At 38.3% G+C, this 21,806-nt stretch overlaps 1 pseudogene; it reads right to left on the bottom strand.

Annotated features, from left to right (window-relative positions):
* Nucleotides 1–21,463, bottom strand: part of LOC146888315 (uncharacterized) — a 31,167-nt pseudogene extending 9,704 nt beyond the window's left edge.
* Between the last annotated feature and the right edge of the window lie 343 nt (nucleotides 21,464–21,806).

Genomic DNA, 21,806 nt, shown 5'->3' with positions numbered 1-21,806 from the left:
GAGATTCGATGCCTGAAATTAGACCAATCTCCATAGCACCATATAGGATGTCACCCTCTGAATTAGCAGAATTGAAGAACAATTGGAATAGTTACTTAAAAACAGTTCATTCATCCTAGTGTGTTACCTTGGGGAGCCCCAGTTTTGCTAGTTGAGAAGAAAGATGGAAGTTTTAGGTTGTGTGTAGATTACTGTAAATTAAATAAATTTACCATAAAAGTAAATACCATCTTCCTAGAATAGATGACTTAATGGACCAATTGAGGGGAGCCTTTGTATTTTCTAAAATAGATTTGAAGTCAGGATATCATCAAATTAGAGTAAAAATAGAAGACATATAGAAAAATGCTTTTAGAATTAGATATGGTCATTATGAGTATCAAGTGATGCCTTGTGATGTAACTAATGCTCTTACAATATTTATGGATTATATGAATAGAAATTTTCGTCCCTTTTGGGATCATTTTGTAGTTGTTTTTATAGATGATATTCATATTTATTTTAAGACTCCTAGGAGCATGAGGAGCACCTTCAGACTATCATACAAATTTTGAAAGACAAACAATTGCTTGTTAAATTGACTAAGTGTGAATTATGGTTAGAGGAAGTGAAGTTCTTAGGACATGTGATTTCAAAGAAGGAGTGTTAAGGGATCCAACCAAAGTAAAAGCAGTTTTACAATGGGAATCACTAAAAACAATAATTGAGATTCGTAGTTTTCTTGGTTTGGTAGGCTATTATAGAATATTCTTTGAGGGATTTTCCAAAATAGCTATGCCTTTAACCTAACTCACCAAAAAGGGCCAAGCTTTTATACAGAAAAAAAATGTGAGAATAATTTTCAAAAATTCAAAAAAGATTAACCACTTCTTCTGTTTTAGCTTTACTTGATCCTATCGAACACTTTGTTATATTTTGTGATGCTTCTAGAATGGTATTAAGATGTCTTCTTATGCAAAGTAGAAGAGTGGTGACATATGGTTCTACGCAACTAAGAACACATGAGAAAAATTACCCAACCCATGATCTAGAACTAGTTGAAATTGTTTTTGCACTTAAGATACATAAACATTATGTCTATGGTGGTAACTTCGAAGTGTTTAGTAATCATAAAAGTCTCAAATACATATTTGACCAAAAGGAATTAAATATGAGATAAAGGAGATGGATGAAATTTCTGAAAGATTATGATTTTGAATTACATTACTATTTAGGAAAGCAAATGTAGTGGCAGATGCTTTAATTAGAAAATCTTTACATATCTTCTCACCAATGATTCATGAAATGAATTTGTTAGAAACATTTAGAGACATGAATTTGTCAGTCACCTTAACCCATGATAAAATGCAATTAAACTCCATTCAAATCACTAACAATTTACAAAAGCAAATCCATGAGGCACAATGAATTTATTCAAAAGAAAAAGAAATTGATAGGTAAAAGGGATAGAGAGAATTTTGGCATAGATAGGACATGAACTTTGAGATTTAAGGAAAGGATGTCTATACCCAATAATGAAGAAATTAAGAAAATGATTCTAGAGGAAGCACATAAAAGCAAATTAAACATACATCCAGGCACGAAAAAAAATGTATTAAGATCTTAAGAAAATGTTTTGGTGGCACAAAATGAAAAAGGAAGTGGCACAATATGTAGCAAAATGTCTAGTTTGTCAAAAAGTTAAGATAGAACACCAAAAGCCAACAGGAATGCTACAATCCATAGATATACCTGAATGGAAATGGGATAGTATAGCAATAGATTTTTTAGTCGGCTTACCATGAACCGCTCACAAATTTGATTCCATATGGGTGATCGTGGATAGGTTAACAAAGTATGCTCACCTTTTACCCATTAACATTAGGTATATATTCATTAGAGAAATTGACCGAATTGTACATAAGAAATTGTGAGGTTGCATGGAATTCCAACAAGTATTATGTCTGATAGGGATCCTATATTTACTTCTATGTTTTGGGAAAAATTACATCAAGCCTTAAAGACTAAACTCCATCTTAGTTTAGCTTCTGATCCCCAAACTGATGGACAATTAGAGAGAACCATCCAATCTTTGGAAGATTTGTTGAGAGCTTGCGTGTTAGAATATTATGATAGTTGGGATCAATGTCTGCCTTTGATTGAGTTTAGCTATAACAATAGTTTTCATTCTAGCATAGCTACGGCATCCTATGAGGCATTGTATGGGAGGAAATGTAGAACACCTTTGTGTTGGTTTGAGACTAGTGAAAATTTAGTATTAGGTCTTGACATGATTCAACATACAACAAAGAAAATCAAAATTGTACCACACCTAGCCAAACTCAACCAAATAAGTAAACGATACATATATGCCAAGGTAGTCAAGTAGTCAGCCTAGGCCGAATTGGCCTAAGCCTAACCAAATTAAACCGATAGCATAAACCGTCAAGGAAAGTAGTCGGCCTAGGCCGACTACTCCACTATACTTAATAAAATCCAAGCCCTCCTAGCGTTCAGTAGGTCTTCCTAAGGGCCTGGGTTAGGGCCCAAACTAGAGCCCAAGCCAGGGCCTGGCCCATAACATAACCAAAGATGATTAATGCTCTATAAATACACGTGGACCCCAGTAATTAAAGGTACGCATTCATTAATCACTGATTTGACCTTTTAAGAGTTTTGACTCACTTGAGCTTCGGAGTCCTTTATGCAGGTAACCCCTCCTAGGTCCAAACTGACATGTACCAACCAAGAAGAGGCCAATTGAGGAGATAGCGGACTACATGGTAAGGTGACGCTTGTGCCTAATTCATCTTATTTGTTCTCTGCAGGAACAAAAATGATTAGGAAAAAATCGAGAACGACTCAAAGTAGACAAAAAAATTATGCTGACAAGAAAAGACGACCTCATGAATTTCAGGAAAGTGATATTTGTTAACATGTGAAGCCAAGGTGGTATGTCTCTTAAGGATTTGATGAAGATTTGATTAAGCTTTTTGAACTACTTAGAAGCCATTATCATTGGAATGAAGCCTACATTGATGAAGATAAGGAGATTCGATGGTATTCATGTTGGTCAAGGTTGGAACGTGTGCTTTCCATATTGTAGACCTTGCAGCATTAATTTGATATATTTGGTCTTTGTTGTGTTTTTTAATCTGTTGAATGGATTTTAAACAAGTTAAAATGTCTCTTTTAATCTGTTGAATGGGTTTTCAACAGGTTAAAAGGTTGGCTGCAGTAGTTTTAAACTGTGACTAATTCAATTAGTTGATTTATTTTTGAATTGACTAATTTCACTTAAGTCAAGTGAAATCAACCTGTTGGATTTTGTGACAGTTTTACTATAAGAGCTGTGATTTTCGAAAGAGAGGGAACTTGTGGAAACTCTCTCTTTTATGATCATTCATACTTTACCAGTTGAAGATTGATCTTGGATCAATTCTTTGAGCTTTTGGCTTATGTTTGAAGCTTGGAGAAAGTGGTTTGTGGTAGGATGGGCTATGCTACCACTGAGGTTTGATCTTTCTCAAGCTTTGTGTGTGTGCCTGGTGGTTTTCCAGGTCTGCAAGAGGGTTCTTGTTGTGCTGGTGTGATTCTTGTGTGATATAAGAGTCTTGTTTGTGGTTTTTGCTTATTTTGAAATTATAAGGGTGGATACTTTGTAAATCTTTTGAAATAGTGCAAAGTCAAGCTCAGGTTACCTTGACAAACTTGATGTAGCTCAGGTTTGAGTGAACCAGTATAAAAATCTTGTGATCCTATCTTTTTTCTAACCCTTCTCTCTTTCATAATCATTTAAAGTTTAAAGAATTTGAGTTTTAATCATCTTTTTCGTGTTCTTGCATGTTTTCATGACATCTGCAACATTGAGCATGTTTGCATAATCAATTAGAACCTGTCTTGATCATTCTTGTGCACTGTTCCTGGTTTAAAACTTGAATCTGCATTTCTGCATTTTTCCCAGTATTTCAATCGACTATTTTTCTGTTTCAATCAGTTGATTATACCATAATAGAATCTGTTTAGTAAAATCAATTGATTAACTGTGTTTTTGACCGATTGAAAGTATACTGTCCAGTAGCTTTTTCATCCTAACTTGGTGATCGAATTGATTCAATTAAAGGTGTTTTTTAGCTTTCTAATATAGCCTAAATTTTTAACTAGCCAATTCAACCCCCCTTCTTGGCATTTCAACCATTTCAAAACTAACAATCATATATTCTTGAAAGTTACACCAACAATTGGAATTGGTAGAGTGTTGAAATAAAAAAAAAAAAAAAAAAAACTCACTCATCGATTCATTGGTCCTTACCAAATTCTTAGAAAAATAGGTCATTTTGCTTATCAAATTTGTTTACCCCCTTTCCTTTCCAACCTTCATAATGTTTTTCATGTGTCTCAATTAAGAAAATATATTTCTGATCCAACTCATGTGATAAGACCTAATATAGTACAATTAAAGAATAACCTTACATTCGACGCGATGTCTATACAAATTATGGACAAGAAGGTCAAAGAACTAAGAGGTAGACATATCCCTCTAGTAGAAGTCATTTGGAATGAAGTTAATGGAGATATTACATAGGAATTAGAAGAGAAAATAAGACATGTTTACCCTAATTCATTTTAGTCAACAAGACAAAATTTCTATATCTAGGAGAGAAAATGTAACAGCTCAAAATTTAGACCACAATTCTTGTAGTATGTTAAAACCTAAAATTTTATAATACATTACTTTTCATGTATATTGTATTTAGTATAATAAATTAATAACATGTAAATATATAAATATAAAAATTATAAATATTCAAGAAATCAAATTTAATTAAGTATTTACAATTTAAATAATTATAATAAAAATATTACTACAAAATAATATACTTCACATAATAAAATAAGTTATAATACTTATAACATAATATACGTATAAAATACAATAAAATATTTTTTTTCCAATTATAAAAAAATGTATATACACGTAGACAATAAAATATATAAGTTTATCGACGTATATATATATATATATATATATATATATATATATATATATATATATATATATATATATATATATATATATATTAATTATAATACAATGAAAGGGAAAAACTATGTAGCAATACAAAAGTCTCTTATATAAAAGGACCTGCATCACAATTTTTTGCTTCACATGCCAACAATGTATAATATAGGATAAGATGCACAACTAAAATTTAATGTCATGTTAATTTTTATTGTAATGCATGATAAAAATCTTGAAATGCTAATCTCTAACTAACCAGACTAGCCTAGCAAAAATTGAAAAAAAAAATTAGTACATTCTAAACTAAATGCAATGATTGCAATAGCTATTATAAATAGGGGTGGGGTAAATGAAAGAGGAGATAAGAAGAGAGACTATAAGAAAAAAAAAGAGGAGAAGCAAAATATGTGCGAGTGTCAGAAAAGAAAGAGGAGAAAAATAAAATACAGAGATTATCTTCAAACTTTTCAAGAACATCTTCTTGAACAAAGTTAAGGGAAAAGAAATTTATCATTTTATCTTCTTAATTTTATTATCTTTCTATTTGTTCATAGTTATTTTTATTTCTATATTTTCTTTAAGTGAGGTCTCCCTAACCTCATTCTAATTTATATTTAGTTCTTGTGCTTATGTATTTATTTATATCCATCTCCATTTATGTCCTATTTATCCAAGTTATATTTACAATCATTTATTCATTTATATTTATCTTTAGTCACGTACTAGTCCTCTTTATTTATTTATATTTATTTTCAGTTATGTATTGATTCCATACAATTATATGGTTTAATGTCAAAATAAATTTTTTGATAAATAAATATTTGATTATTGTAGTTGTGTTAGGTTTTTAAGGAGGGGGTTTCACTAGGGAGATACAACACCAATGAGATCTGAGCCCAACCACATAAGGAATTGACATCACTCTCAACCCAAAACCTTAAGGCAATGGGTTTATGGGTCTTTATTCTTATATAGTGCGCTACTTTCTCATTTCTGGTCAATGTGGGACTTAGACTCACACTTGGATTCCTAACAATCTCTCCCTCAAGGGTGAGTCCCTTCAACCACATTGGTACACTCCCCCTCCAGCGGAAGCATTCTCAACCACGAGTACTCCTTTTCTACCCTTTTCTATACCGTTGTTTTTCTTAACGGGACACACTTTACCTGACCCACACTGTCAGGAAGACTTTCGATACTAGGACCGTACTGCACTCGTCTGAGCTGGTTTTAACCATCGGCTCTAATACCACTCTGATGGGGAAAACAATAACACAAACAATATACCAGAGAATGCAGCGGATATAATTTCCCCTAACTTGCAAGAATCTATGAGGAGCAATAATCAAATAGCAACAATAATAAATCACCAAAGACACAAATAAAGGCACCAAGATTTTTAACGTGGAAAACTCCTCAAATCAAGGGTAAAAACCACGAGTCATCCAGACCAAAGAAATAGCTCCACTATGATCAACAAGAGTACAAAAGAGTTTCAATCAATAGCACAAATTAGTGCCAACACCCAACCAAATAACAAAGCAACAAAGCTTTCAAAATAGAGAAGAACAAGAGAGGAAAACCTATAATATCACTGCTGCAATGCGAAATTAATATCTCCCAACTAAGACCTCGTATCGACGATCCGACCAGTCATAATGAAGAGCAATGAGTTCCGAACCTGAAGGAAAAATTTCAGCCCGATCCAACGGTGAACGAATCCTAAGTGCCGAATTTACGATGACAGCTCTGTGAAAAACGTGAACAAAATTTTCCCTCTATCTCTCCCTCTATGTGTTAGGGCTTTCAGTGTGTTCTGACTCTATTGTTCTACCTCTCTATTTATTTTATAGCCCCCTCTCCACTAGGTTAAATGAGACATGGGCTTTTCAAGTTTTGGGCATTTTCTCCACATAGGAAGGGAGCCCAATACCAATAAATCTCCCCCTTACAACTATGTGGAGATAACCGCTAAACCGGCGATCTCACAACAAAAAAAGACTCAAACTTCTTATACCACTGCCTTGGAGCCTGCTTCAAACCGTATAGACTCTTCCTTAGCCTACACACATAATCTTCCTTGCCTTTAACAAGAAAACCATCAGGTTGCTTCATGTATATCTCTTCCTCCAAATTACCATGAAGGAAAATTGTCTTCACATCCATCTGCTCAACCTCCAAATCAAGAGTAGCAGCTAAACTTAGCACAGTTCTGATGAATGACATTTTAACCACAGGTGAGAAAATCTCATTGAAATCAACACCCTTTTTCTGTCTGAAACCTTTCACCACTAATCTGGCCTTGTACCTTGGAAGTGTAGAATTTGAATCTTGTTTCACCCTGAAAATCCACCTAGTTTCCAATGCCCTTTTTCCCTTAGGCAATTTTACCAAGTCGTAAGTGTGATTGTCATGCAAAGATTTCATCTCATCTTGCATTGCATCCATCCACTGTTTCTTCTCTTCACCATCCAAAGCCTCTTCAAAACACTCAAGTTCTCCACCGTCAGTCAAGGTTATGTACTCATAACAAGAATACCTTGTAGAAGGTTGTTTCTGTCTATTAGACCTCCTAAGTTGGACTTGAGGTGATTCAAGTTCATCACCAAGATCATCATCATCATGTTCCTCTTGAGCATCATCAATTGAAACCTCTACTCCACTTCCAACCTGTTGATCATCAACATCACCATGTTGCTCATTGTCTTGAGCTTCCGTTTCAACATTCTCCAAATTGTGAGCGGGCAACCTCATCGGATTACCATCAGTGAGATTACTATCTTTCTCGGGTGTGGTCTTCTCCACCTTATCAATGTCTTCAATGGTCTGGTCTTCCATGAATTGTACATCACGGCTTCTAACAAGCTTCTTCTCAACAGGATCATAAAACCTGTAGCCAAATTCATCCTCACCATAGCCAATAAAGATACATTGTCTTGTCTTTTTATCTAACTTGGATCTTTCATCCTTAGGAACATGAACAAATGCCCTACAACCAAAGACACGCAAATGATCATAGCTAACATTCTTAACAAACCAAATTTTGTCAGGCACCTCAGTATTCAAAGCAACTGCGGGACTGGGATAACATGCACAGCTGCAAGCAATGCCTCTCCCCAAAAGTGCTTAGGCAACTTTGCTTCCGAAAGCATACATGTAACCCTTTCAACCAAGGTCCTATTCATCCTCTCCGTTAGACCATTCAACTGAGGAGTTTTAGGAGGAGTTTTCTCGTGTCTAATATCATGCAGTCTGCAATAAACATCAAAGGGTCCATGGTGCTCACCACCATTGTCACTACGGATGCATTTCAGCTTCTTGCCTGATTGCCTCTCAACCATAGCATGAAATTCCTTGAACTTTTCAAGTACTTGATCTTTCCGCTGAAGAGCATAGACCCATAGCCTGGAACAATCATCAATAAAAGTAACAAAGTAAAGTGCACCACTAAATGACTTTACCTTTAATGGGCCACAAACGTCAGAATGCACCAATTCAAGCAATTCTGACTTCCTTGAGGGAGGATGCTTCTTAAAAGATACTCTGGTTTGTTTACCAGTCATGCAATGAGAACATTTCTCCAATTTTGCATTCCTCAATCCCATAAGCACATCCGTTTTAGTTAAGCAGTTAAGCCCTTTCTCACTTTTATGACCAAGCCTCCGGTGCCACAAAGATTCCTCCATATACATAGCATTCACACTGTCTTTAGCAACCAAAGCTTTAGTCCAGTACAATTTAGATTGTTTCTCCCCTCTGGCCATAACCAAGTTACCTTTAGTGAGCTTCCATTTACTAGAACCAAAGTGAATGTCATAACCACAATCATCAAGCAACTGCACAGAGATTTAATTAAAATGGACATCCGGAGCATGTTTGACTCTTTTGAGCAACAACTGCACTCCCATGTTGGTTTGCAGGCAAACATCACCAACACCAATCACTTTAGACTCATCATCATTACCCATCTTCAACACTCCAAAATCACTAGAAGTGTAAGATGTGAAGAACTCCTTCCTAGGTGTAACATGCAGTGTAGCACCACTATCAATAATCTACATGCTCTCATCAGATGCAAGATTAACGGACTCAAAGTCACGGAGAAGAACAAGATCACCATCTGTAGTAGTGACACGATCATCATCATCATGGTCATTCTCTCTCTGCTTGCCCTTCTTGTCTTTGTTCTCTTTTTTCCACTTAAAACAGTATTTCTGAATGTGATAGTTTTATGACAAAAATGGCATTCTAAATTCTTGTATCTTGACTTGGACTTGCTCCTACTCTTCTCTCTACCATTTTTATGTTCCTTTTTCTAACTTCTCCCCCTATCTTCTATAACAAGCATCTCAGACTGAGATGAAGAACCATGTGCCTTCCTTCTCATCTCTTCATTAAGAGCACCACTCTTTGCATCTAAAAAGAAACAACACCATTTGAGGCAGAATTCGTAATTGAAACCCGAAATACCTCCCAAGACTCTGGTAGAGTATTAAGCAACCATAATCTCAAAACTTCGTCATCAAACTTTATGCCCATTCATGACAATTGATCTAGGAGCCCTTGAAACTCATTTAAGTGATCAGAAATAGAAGAATTCTCCTTGTACCTCAAATTCATCAAGCAATTTAACAAATATAATTTATTATTGCCCGACTTAGAAGCATACAAAGACTCAATCTTCTCCCACAAAGCTCTGGCATGTGTCTCATTAGCAATGTGATTATAAACATTATCTTCAACATATTGCCGAATAAAACCACATACCTGTTGGTGCTCAAAGTCTCATTCTTCTTCAGACATAGAATCTGGCTTCTGTGTAGTAAAGACCGGAAGATGCAATTTCTTGACAAATAATAAATCTTTCATCTTGCCCTTCCACAAATGATAATTTGTACCATTCAAAGCAACCATCTTTGCATTTGCCTCCATCATTCAAGCAAGTAAATATAGCCCAACCAAGAGCTCTCACTCGTTAGGTTTTTAAGGAGGGGGTTTCACTAGGGAGATACAACACCAATGAGAGCTGAGCCCAACCACATAAGAAATTGACACCACTCTCAACTCAAAACCTTAAGGCAATATGTTTATGGGTCTTTATTCTTATATAGTGCTCTACTTTCTCATTTCTGGTCAATGTGAGACTTAGACTCACACTTGGATTCCTAATAAGTTGGAGGTATGATGTTGGGGATTTAAATGAGTAGTTATTACTCAAGATGAAATATTTTTGGGTTACTTTGTTAGCCATGATGAGACTCATTTATCCTAATTAGTCATACAAAATTAATCAAAATTTTTATAAAGTATGATAAAACAATCCAGTTTTATGGATTTAAAAGAGTTTTCATTTTATTTTATTTTATTGAGATATATTGTATTTTTATGTGATATTTGTCTCACTTCCCTATTTTATGATTGTGTATGAGAAACAAAATTTCATAATATCGTCATACCAAGAGTAATTATTTTCATTTAAATTTGAGAAATAAGTATGAGACCTAAATTTTGTCCCGAATGTAGGCAAAAAGAGCTTAAAGGGTTTAAAGATTGATCTATGTTGTTATTGTTTTGAGTAGAATTCACTGAGTTGGTGTTGTTTTGTATAGATGGTGGATCCATTACACCAAAAATCAAGAAAGGTAGTTATCACAACAGATGCAATCAAGATGATTAGAGGAAGATACAACAGAGGTGGAGGAGGCAACCAACCTAGCTCTTGATACCATATTTGACCTGATGCTTGAGAGCATGACTTCCAAAGCCAAGGAGCTTCTAGAGAAATCAGAGGTGGTTAACGAGAAACATGAGAGGGTGCACAAAAGGTAAGAACTTTATCATTGATTATGATTGTTCTATGTATTATAGAGCAAAGGAAAATTTCTACCTTAAACAACGTTTCCGGAAAACCTGAAAAAAGAGGAAAAAGGGAAAAACATACTTCGTGCCACAATTTGATCTCTCCCCTTTAACATTTACCCACTATAAGAATCAAACTCGTATCCTTGACTCTAATACCAATTGATAGGATCAAACACTTACCACTTGACCAAAAGTTATAGTTGTTAGTCAAGGCGTAACTCATTTTAATTAAGAGTGTAACACAAGCTCAAACGTCACGATTCGATTGTGAGCCGACTCACTTGATCTTTACCACGAGATAATTAATACCACCTGCAACACAATCATATTGCATCATCCCAAGTGTTGAACATATGATCATCATGTGTCTATTTTACGATGTTGTCATCGATAAGTTTGACTTTCTTCTTCACAAAAAGACCATGTTTCATTCATATGCTCCAAATATGATAGTTCGTGCCATATTGTGAATCCATGCCAAAGTTTTCAACTGAATGCAACTGAAAAGGGTTCAATATGTTGCTATCATTGATTGGAAGAAAAATAGGATGAAATTAATCCATTCACCATATTGTGAATCCATGATGTTCTTCTGAACAAAAAAGGGAGAAGAATATGAAGAAAAAAGATTATTAAATGTGAACATAGAAAAAAAAAAGATTTTACTATATTATTATATAATATAAGGTAAAAGGAAAGCAAAGAAAGAAAGAACAGAGAAAAACAGAATAAAATTATTCCACTCTCATACCATATTGTGAATCCATGTTCTTGTAAAAAAGAAAAAAAGAATACGAAAAAAAATATTATTAACCACATAGAACAATAAAAATGTTATTATATTATTATATATGTGAATATTTTACTTGCAAAGCGACGTAAGTCATGGGTTGGACATTTTAAGAAGGCCAAAAACAAGGTTGGAACATCTTTTAATAACTAAAGAATAATAATAGTTCATATATATAATAGAGATTGAATTAACAATATCATTTCACTAGTTGGAGAAAAGCAAGGATATACTTTATGTTAAGTGGAGTGCATCATAGTTCATTTAATATTGTAATCCTTTTTAAAGACAAATCTTTTCTATTTTGACACGTGACGTCAATATATGATCAGCTGAATATTTGTTCAAAAGTTTTAGAATATTATATCATACTTCAAATCATCTTTAAACCTCTCTTTAATATACAACTGTATGATAGAATATAGCAAATACGGAGAATATATCCCCCTTTTTTAGACATATTTTATTCTTCCCACTCATCCAAGTTTTTTTTTTTTTCTTTCTTCGATTAAACACCATTTTTTAACCCTAAATTAGAGCCATCTCTTCTAAGTAAATTTCCAAATTTATATAAACAAAACAAATGAAAGAAATGAATTATGCATACATGATTTACTGTTTGTATGATTTTGATGTTGGTGTTAATTGAAAATAAGATTATATTATATTATATAAATAAATGTAAATTTCATTTTAAAAACTGCTTTTTACCAGACATAATTTTATTTTAAGTTCATTTTCTAATAATAGAAAAGCAACTGAAAGATTTGACGATGGAGAAAAAATGGCGTTTCAATATCTTCCTCTAGTTAGAAGGGTCTATACTTTGGAGAGAAAAAAAGGGATATAGGTTCTACCTGAATACACTTTTTATCCCATTTTGAATAAAAGAAAGAAAAATATTTATGTGAGTATAAAGATAAATACATACATATATATATATATATATATATATATATATATATATATATATATACATATATATATATACATATATATTTATACATAGCATAAAAAGTATTTATTTTTTTGTTTTCTTCCATATTATATAACCTAATAAATTACATTTCAAATTATATTTTCTTTCATTATTTTTCTTTACTTTTTCCTTCATAAACTAAATATACACAAAATATAGAAGATAAAGATTCTAGCTTAGCTTACTGTGTGTATTCCTGTGATCAATAATTATAAATAAATAAATAAATAATATAGATATATAATAACTACGTGGATAAATTGGTTGCAGTCATTTTAACGTAACTAATAATCGAACTCCAATTTAACTATGCCTTTATGCTACGAATATTCATAAAATAGTTTTGTCGAAAGAAAAATAGTTTAAACAATTTAATAGATCGTGTGATACAAGTAATTTGCTAACATATGTTCTATCTCATTTTTCTTTTTGTTAAGATTCATTTCAATCATTTGTCTTAAAATATTGAAATTGATCTGTTATCTCTTAAATGTTAGATTAGGTTAATATTGCTGGCCTTTCGAAACCAAGATTTTTAAAATTTTTAAATATTTAAATATTATTTAACTCCTTTTCAACTTATTTAGAACATGATATTTTTGTCTTAGTAAATTTCACCTGTTAATATTTCAATAAAAAGTTAGAAAATCTATATATACCTTGTTATTTAGGGCATAGAGGTGGGTACTATAAGGAAATAAAAATGAGAACAATCTGAATGTTATAGTTGAAATTGGAAGGAAATGGAATACTAAAGAATACACCCTCATGAAAGTGACTCCATGGTGCAACAATGGCTTTTTATGGGAAAGAGGACACCATTTTATGGCACTAGGTTTGTGGGTGAATAGGTACCTGACACATATAAAGCTCTTTGGGGAACCCTACTTTTTCTGTCAAACAGACACCACTAAAGGAGAGACTACCCTCTCAAAACAAACCTAAAGTTAGGCAAATCAAATACTATTTATTATGGGACCTTTCTTTACCATTTTCTAAACTAAATTTAATCTAAAACATTAGGTGTATATAAATGTTTACATGACTTGTTCATGATAAAGTAAAACTGCTTTTTGAAATTTATATAAACGTTAAAGACTCAAATTTACTTAAAAAATAGATTTTAAATCTAACTCATTATCATAAAATATATGTAAGGTAAGATTCATAACTATTTATATACTATAAATTTATTTTTATTTTTAGTTAATGTAGGATTTTCAATCCCTGATATTGATATCATGTTAAGAACTAGACTTTAAATTTAACGCATTTCTACAAGACTCATTTTTAAGGTGAGATTGTACCCAGTTATATATTATACACTTGTCTAACCTCTGATCGAAGTAGAATCTTTAACAACTCAAAAATATTTTCTTAATGTAAAATAAAATTTGAAGAAACAAAGTTGAGTATATCGGATGAAATGTTTTTTTATCAAATTTATTCACCCCAAACTCCTATTAAAAATAAATTAATATTTATATTTGTTTTCAGTAAAATTATATATATATATATATATATATATATATAAATACTTTTATAAGCTTAGCTTAAAAGTATATATCTTAAATTTAATGCAGTATGTCTAAATTTAATTGAACTACACATGAAAATAATATAGTAAAATTAAATATTTGTAAATGAAAATAAAATTAAATAGTCAACCTAAGAGAAAACACATTACTTAATTAAACAAAAAATGAACTTATGTACTCTTATTAAAAATAAGGACTCATCTACATTATATATGCATGAACAGAGTAATACAATGAATTATATCCTTTTCTTTTTCTGAAGGTGTAACGTCCCATTTAATTATTAAACGAAATTAAAGGAAACGTCACGCGACAAAGTATAGCAGCGTAGTCTTGGGGTCCTTAACGCAACCCCTACAACCTGGCACACCACGATGCCAACACAAACAGATACAATTCTAATGAGGGGAGTAGAGAAAGAAATCATAAGCTGATACAAGGGTCGTAGCCCTAAAGAAATCATGAGTAAAAGACTCCAGCCCAGATGGCTAAGTTGCCGAATCGCCATTCCCTTGCTGACCACGAGAACCTCGCCCATCTGCTCCCATCAACCGAGTTGATGATCATCGCAAAAAAGAACAGCCACATACATCACAACCATGCAACAAAACGGGTAAGCTAGAGCCAATCAACATATTCACATGCAATCAAATATATTTTCATCATCTCCTCCACATAGCAACCAAACATGTTATGACTCTTCATTCAATACACTACGACTCGACTCGACTCATCCGGATACGTATAACTCGGTCGGATTTAGCGGATGCTTGCACTTGTGGTGGATACCCCTGCTCGACCCTGAGTTGCTCGATCCTGAGCTATGTGTTACCAGTGTTACGATGAATCAAAATCTCTCCCACCACAAGGTTAGCCCTTAATGAGTTTCAGGCCTCCTGCTACTCCCACCACAAGAGTCAGTTCGCTCTAAGTGAGACTAACTGACTCCTCGGAGCGTCAGGATGCAACCTTACCTTGAATCCTTACCCAGTTATACAGATGGGGCACCACCATGAACACCCACTAACCGGGGCCATGGAATTACGTCCCGACCACTGAAGCGCAACCCCGAAGGTCTCACCTAGAGACCCCAAGGAATTACACGCTGACACGGACCAACGTTCATAAATCAGCAATAAGAGAATATTGAATTATATTTTTCAATTCCATATCAACCCTTGAAGTTTAATCCTCATATCAATCACATCTCAAATCCATACCTCCGATCATCACCACCCCAATGAGTCTGGGGTCTAGTCTCATGTCAATATCATGTTCCTTTAATTTCAAACCACACATTCTTTTCTCACGCTAAGCCTCATACCAACCCATTCATCCACAATTCATGAATCATGCCAAAAATATACTTCATGCTCCATTACATACATGTTCATCATCATACAATCATACTCAACCAACATGGATCACTCGGGAAGCATTAAACATCCAAATCACAGCACTGTCTCGCCCAGCATCTCGCTCAGGCGAGACGTGCTCGCTCAGGCGAGCCTCTCCCTCGCCTAGGCGAGACCGCCAAAAACAAGGGGCATGGGCAACACGGGATCTCGCTTAAGCGAGATCCCTCTCGCTTGGGCGAGTTGCCTGCTCGCTCAAAAGTTGAGCGAGCCGCCTGGGCGACTTTTCGCGCAAGAAACTTAGGCGAGCTCCCTGTTTCATCTCGCCTAGGCGAGATGGACTCGCTTGGGCGAGATTAACAGGTCTCGCCACTGTTCTTCACTGCACAGCCATGTTCTTCATCCAAACAACTCATGCAATACACTCTTACATATCAGAACGAAACATCACACCATAAAATCAACAACCAACTCATACACGGTTCAGAATAATGACTCGAAACTAAAACCCTAACTTCCCGTACCTGGAAAGCGGCTTAACAGAACTTCGACGCAGGACCTTGGAGCACGGCAGTTCGAGAGACGGGCTGGAAAAACTGGCGGAACGACTGAACAGTAGCAGAACAACGTTATTATGGAACCTTAAGTGAAGGAATACAGAAAATGGCTCTTACGTGGAAAAGGCATGAGATTGGGGATCACTTACAAGGAGCAGAAAATAAAAACGGAGCTTGAGCGGACTTGTTCGAGATGAAGAAACGAACCCTAGCAGAGCTCTTTTTGGTGAGAGGGTTGACGGCTGATTTCTGAAAGAGTGAGTATGAGATGGGATTAGGGCAACATAGCAGGGTTTATATACGTTGGGCCAACCCTTAGGCCCACTTACAAGGGCAGCCCACTAACGTTAGGGCAGAAATAAAAAGGGGGCCTTACATTCTCCCCAACAAGAAAATTTTCGACCTCGAAAATAAAGACTCACTAGGTAAACAGGTGTGGATGTGATTTTCTCATGTCCTCCTCTAACTCCCACGTCGAGTCACTCGTCCTCCGATCCCAAATGACTTTAACAAGACTAACGGTCTTTCCACGGCGTTCCTCAACCTTGCTATCCTCAAGAGCGATGGGTGGTACTTCCACTGTGAGATCTTCCCTGATCTGTATATCCTCAGCTTCCAACACGTGAGCCGGATCAAACACATACTTTCTCAGCTGCGAGACATGAAACACTGGATGTAGGTTCGCCAACTGCGGGGGTAAAGCTATCTCATAAGCTACTGGTCCGATCCTCCTCGTGATCTGATATGGGCCAAGGAATTTAGGTGAAAGCTTCCTTGAGCGGAGAGCCCTCCCCACGCTTGTGGTTCGGGTCACCCTCAAGAATAGATGATCTCCTGGTGCAAACTCCAAAGGTCTCCTCCTACGATCAGCATAGGCCTTCTGCCTACTCTGAGAAGCCAGCATCCTATCTCTCACCATCCTCACCTTCTCGGTGGTCTGCTCTAACAACTCTGGTCCAACTAATACTGTCTCCCCATCCTGATACCAACAGAGAGGAGTCCTACACCTCCTGCCATAAAGAGCCTCGTATGGCGCCATGCCAATGCTCGCATGAAAACTGTTGTTGTAGGTAAACTCTATCAAAGGCAATACCTCGTCCCAAGCACCTAGATGATCCAATATGCAAGTTCTCAACAAATCCTCTAATGACTGGATCGTCCTCTCAGACTGGCCATCAGTCTGAGGGTGATAAGCCGAACTCATGGTGAGCTTGCTACCCATAGCACTCTGTAACGTCTGCCAAAACCGGGATGTGAACCGCGGGTCTCTGTCGGAAACTATACTCGAGGGCACTCCATGGAGTCTTACTATCTCTTTAATGTACAGCTGAGCCAACTTGGCCATGGACATCCTCAAGTTCATCGCCAAGAAATGAGCACTCTTGGTCAACCGATCCACTATCACCCAGATGGTGTCATGTCCCCTGAAAGTCCGTGGAAGATGAGTCACAAAGTCCATGGAGATGCTGTCCCATTTCCACACTGGTACCTCTAACGACTGTAGAACTCCCCCGGGTCTCTGATGCTCCACCTTCGCCTTCTGACAAGTCAGACAGGCGGATACAAACTGTGCCACATCCTTCTTCATCCCCTGCCACCAGAAAGTTTCCTTGAGGTCCTGGTACATCTTAGTCATGCCAGGATGCAAGCTAAGACGACTCTTGTGTCCTTCCTCAAGGATCAACTTCCTCAACTCTGCGTCATCAGGTATGCATACTCTGCCTCGAAACCTCAGTATGCCATCATCACTCACAGCAAAGTCTCTAGCCTCATCTGATCCAAGCTGTTCTCTAACCCTGTTCAGACTAGCATCCAACAACTGTCTCTCTTTGATCGATCCCAAGAAGTCACTAGATATAGTAAGGGTACTACACCTAATGGACTCGGACCCCAACTCCACATGTATCCTCATGTCTCTGAATTTCTCTAGTAGTTCCACCTCCTTAATCATAAGGTGTGCAGTGTGTACCGTCTTCCTGCTTAGAGCATCTGCCACTACATTTGCCTTCCCCGGATGGTATAGGAGCTCAAAGTCATAGTCCTTAAGGAATTCCATCCACCTCCTCTGCCTCATGTTCAGCTCCTTCTGATCAAACAAGTACTTTAAACTCTTATGGTCGCTGAACACTCGAAACTGAGCACCATACAGATAGTGCCTCCAGATCTTCAAGGCAAAAACTATAGCCGCCAACTCCAAGTCATGAGTGGGATAGTTACGCTCATGTATCTTAAGCTGCCTCGAAGCATATGCCACTGCCTTCTTTTCCTGCATCAAGACGCAACCCAGTCCAAGATGAGACGCGTCGCAGTAGACCTCAAACGGTTTCCCCACCTCTGGAATTACCAATATAGGAGCACTCGTCAATCTCCTCTTTAGCTCTTGAAAGCTCTCCTCACACTTGTCCGTCCAAGTGAAGGGTTGGTCCTTCCGTGTAAGCAAAGTCAGAGGCGCCACTATCTTGGAGAATCCCTCTATAAATCTCCTATAGTAGCCCGCTAACCCCACAAAGCTCCTGATCTCTGTGGCTGATTTAGGACTTTCCCACTTTACCACTGCCTCGACCTTTGTCGGGTCCACTGCAATCCCCTGAGCGGATATCACATGCCCCAAAAACTGAATCTCATCCATCAAGAACTCGCACTTGGACAACTTGGCATACAGCTGCTTCTCTCTCAAAACACCAAGCACCAACCTCAGGTGTTCTGCATGCTCCTCCTGAGTCCTGGAGTAGATAAGGATGTCGTCTATGAAGACCACTACAAATTTATCTAGGAAAGGTCGGAAGATCCTGTTCATGTAGTCCATGAACACCGCTGGGGCGTTGGTCACGCCAAAAGGCATAACCACATACTCATAGTGGCCATACCTGGATCTGAAGGCTGTTTTATGTACATCATCAGCCTTTACCAAAATCTGGTGGTAACCTGATCGCAGATCTATCTTTGAGAACACTGATGACCCATGTAACTGATCCATCAAGTCGTCAATCCTCGGGAGAGGATACTTGTTCTTGATGGTCATCTTGTTCAGTTGCCTGTAATCCACACACAGGCGCGAACTCTCATCCTTCTTCTTCACCAACAACACTGGTGCTCCCCAAGGTGAAGTGTTGGGTCGGATGAACTGTTTCTCCATCAGATCCTCTATCTGTTTCTTGAGCTCTACCAACTCTGCCGGAGCCATGCGATATGGAGCCATCGATACCGGACCCGTCCCTGGTACCAGGTCAATAGAGAACTCCACTTCTCTACTGGGAGGCAACCCTGGTACTTCATCTGGAAACACGTCTTCAAACTCATGTACCACAGGTATGACTGATGGTCTCTCTCTCTCTCCCACCTCCATACGAGCGAAGATTATGAAGCACTACGCGCCACTCTGAATCTCCCTCACCGCCCCCTGGGGGGACACTAACTCGAGATCCTCTGAATCGGGAAACAACAACCTCTTCTCCCGGCAGTCTATAAGGACGCGACTAGCAGAGAGTCAATCCATCCCTAAGATCACTTCCAAGTCTTGCAGAGGCAAGCAGATTAGATTCACCTTGTACCTGCGTCCCTCTACCTCCACTGGACACTGAGCACACAAAGACGACGTCGTGACCAATCCCGACGCCGGAGTAGACACCGCGAGCTCGCACTGTAGCTCGCTTATTGGCAAACCCAGACGTTCCACACAAGCAAAAGACACAAAAGAGTGTGTCGCTCCAGAATCATATAACACACAGCAAGAAGAACCAGCTATCATGCAACTACCCATAACCAAGTTACCTGAGCCTGATGCCTCCGCCCCTGACATGGCGTACACTCTGCCCGTCGCCTGAGGCCTGTTGCCTCTGTCTCTCCCCTGATGCTGCTGGGGTGCCTGAACTGGAGGGCGTGTCGCTGCCCTGGCAAGGTTGGGACAATCTCTCCCAAAGTGGCCTTCCTTGCCACAGTTGTTGCACCTGCGGTAACCCTCCCTACGTGGACAAGCATGCCTCGGGTGGGGTCCTCCACATGTATAACACTGCACTCGACCCTGCTGAGGAGGAAGACCCCTAGACCCCTGAGACTGATGGTGGGGCCTATCGTACGGTCTCCTCCTCTCCTCATGTCTGAGCCTGGATCCAGATGGTCCACATATCCTCTGCGACGGCTGTGGCTGCTGTGGGCGCTGACCTTCCACCTCACGCTTCATCTTCTCCATCACCCTGGCCTTTTCTACCAGAGCAGCAAAGTCCTTGATGGACAAGGGTGCCACCATCAAGCGAATATCCCCCCTGAGGCCGTTCTCAAACTTACGGCATCTCCACTCCTCATCCAGTGGCAGTGTGTAGAAGCGGCTGAGATGCTTGAACCTCTCAGCGTACTCGGTCACGGTCTTTCCTCCCTGGGTCAACTGGAGGAATTCCACCTCCTTAGCGTACCGGATGCTGTCAGGAAAGTACTCTGATAGGAATCTCTCCCTGAAAATCTCCCATGACACGGGCTCATCCCTCTCCTCCAGGATGGATCTGGTGCTGCTCCACCAATGCTCCGCCTCCCCTGTGAGCATATACACAGAGAACGCCAACCTGTTCTCTGCAGGGCACATCTTCGCATCATAGATGCGCTCCAGGTCCTTCAGCCATTGGTCTGCGGCATCAGGACTAGCCTTCCCGTCAAACTTCGCCGGGTGGTGCTTCAGGAAATCCTCTAGACTCCACTCCCTAACTGCAGGTCGTGGTTCAGGACCAAACACAGGGGTAGCCGCCCTGTTCTCCTCCAACTGACGGAGAGCCTCCATATGCTGTCGATGAGCATCCTCAGCAGCTACTCTCGCAGCCTCCATTTGCTGCATCACAGCCTGCTGCTGCTCAAACGACGCCGCCTGTCGCTGCATGGATGCCTCATGCTGCTGCATCATCGCAGCACTCTGCTGCGTCATAGCTGCTACCATAACCTCTATGGCTCTGGCGATATCTGGTGTGTCCCCCTGGGATGACTGAGAAGCTCGGCGAGGAGGTGCCATAATCCACTGGCACACAGAAAATCACTTGGTTAGCTTCGATAAAGGCAAGAATTTAACAAAGAACACTCAGAAGATACACAGAGAAAGCTAAGCGGACATCCAAGTCCACAGACCTAAGGAATGACCGCTCTGATACCATAAATGTAACGTCCCATTTAATTATTAAACGAAATTAAAGGAAACGTCACGCGACAAAGTATAGCAGCGTAGTCTTGGGGTCCTTAACGCAACCCCTACAACCTGGCACACCACGATGCCAACACAAACAGATACAATTCTAATGAGGGGAGTAGAGAAAGAAATCATAAGCTGATACAAGGGTCGTAGCCCTAAAGAAATCATGAGTAAAAGACTCCAGCCCAGATGGCTAAGCTGCCGAATCGCCATTCCCTTGCTGACCACGAGAACCTCGCCCATCTGCTCCCATCAACCGAGTTGATGATCATCGCAAAAAAGAACAGCCACATACATCACAACCATGCAACAAAACGGGTAAGCTAGAGCCAATCAACATATTCACATGCAATCAAATATATTTTCATCATCTCCTCCACATAGCAACCAAACATGTTATGACTCTTCATTCAATACACTACGACTCGACTCGACTCATCCGGATACGTATAACTCGGTCGGATTCAGCGGATGCTTGCACTTGTGGTGGATACCCCTGCTCGACCCTGAGCTGCTCGATCCTGAGCTATGTGTTACCAGTGTTACGATGAATCAA

This window comes from Vigna unguiculata, chromosome 2 (assembly GCF_037176805.1).
Source record: "Vigna unguiculata cultivar grain cowpea cultivar isolate G323 ecotype 2 chromosome 2, ASM3717680v1, whole genome shotgun sequence".
Lineage (NCBI taxonomy): Eukaryota > Viridiplantae > Streptophyta > Magnoliopsida > Fabales > Fabaceae > Vigna > Vigna unguiculata.
The sequence above is the reverse complement of the archived record's forward strand: the minus strand, read 5'-3'. Positions and strand labels throughout refer to the sequence as shown.